Source organism: Amphimedon queenslandica, unplaced genomic scaffold (assembly GCF_000090795.2).
Source record: "Amphimedon queenslandica unplaced genomic scaffold, v1.1 AMPQUscaffold_10568, whole genome shotgun sequence".
In the NCBI taxonomy this organism is placed as follows: Eukaryota; Metazoa; Porifera; class Demospongiae; order Haplosclerida; family Niphatidae; genus Amphimedon; species Amphimedon queenslandica.
Window position 1 is genome coordinate 1 of NW_003549173.1, and position 1,235 is coordinate 1,235.

At 32.1% G+C, this 1,235-nt stretch overlaps 1 long non-coding RNA gene across 1 annotated transcript; it reads right to left on the reverse strand.

Moving 5' to 3' along the window:
* Positions 1 to 827: 827 nt before the first annotated feature.
* On the reverse strand, positions 828 to 1,202 carry LOC109590046 (uncharacterized). Its single transcript, XR_002189074.1, has 3 exons — positions 1,151 to 1,202; positions 981 to 1,039; positions 828 to 918 (listed from the first exon to the last, which is right to left on the reverse strand). It is a non-coding gene; the product is annotated as an uncharacterized LOC109590046 (long non-coding RNA).
* Positions 1,203 to 1,235: the final 33 nt, after the last annotated feature.

Below are 1,235 nucleotides of genomic sequence, written 5' to 3' on the forward strand. Positions count from 1 at the left end.
ATTTAGCACTTTAATTTTTTATAACAAGCAATTGTGCATGTCTACCTATTGATGCCAAACAACAATCAGATTTAGACTGCTAACACACTTGAAAAAATTCTTCATTATAATCCAACTTCTGTAGTGAGCCAATGTGTAAAAATTCTCTTTTCCTGGATCAAAATGATCTTCCCTATAGACAGCTTTGACATTTCTGTTGCTGCATAGCATTGATAGATGTGTAGAATGATTTGCCATCAGTTCATATGGACTTTAATTGTGTTTGCATTATAATACGCTGCCGTATATTGCTGTTCATTCGCTGCATTTGTAAGACAATTTATGAAAATTATTTTTATTAAAAAAGAACAATGTTTGTAATGTGATCTTGATGTCTTTTCACTCAAATATGAAGAGGTAAATACGACTTGAACTTGCTTGAATCTAAGACTTATTAATGATGACATCAGTCCTAAGCTTGGCATAACAAGATATGGAGACACTAAAAAGATAGAGAAACAGAAAGGACAAAAAGAGGGAGTGAATGTAATGGTAATTCAAACTTATAACACAATTAATAATTGTCAGTACTCATCGGTAATGGGTTTGAAACATAATGATGTAACTAGTCAACTGCATTCATGTATACATGTACTTGTGCTCTACTCAATCAGTGAGTCAGTGACATAGACATGTGACAATTCAGTTCCATTAGAATTAAAAAGTGTTCCATTCACTCAAATACATGTACATTACATACGTGTATGTATCACATACCATTATGAATGCTTCAGCCCATCCAACAAGTACAGAAATTATATAAAATGTTTCATTGTATGAGTTCATCTTGACACATCCTAATAAATACAAAATAGAATAATTGAATGTACATAAAACAAGGTCTCACTGCTTCTTGATTATGAAAATAAGTGTAATTCACTGTATTAAGAGAGCGAGACAGAGATAGTAATTTAAGTATACGATGCTGATGCTATACTTACTTCTTCAAATTAGGCATTTCTTTTATCATTAATTGGTAAGTATTTGTCTTTCCATTCTCCTGTACAATAAATGACACAATAAATTACTGACCAAAAGACATATCCTACTCTCTTTACATGTACATGTGTGTATATATATGTAATGTACTATAGTGTGCATTGTGTCTTACCACAACGTTTGTTAGCATGTGTTTCTGTTCCCACAATATTTGCCAGATATTTCAGCAAAGTGCATTTGATGGGACCTCAACAGAC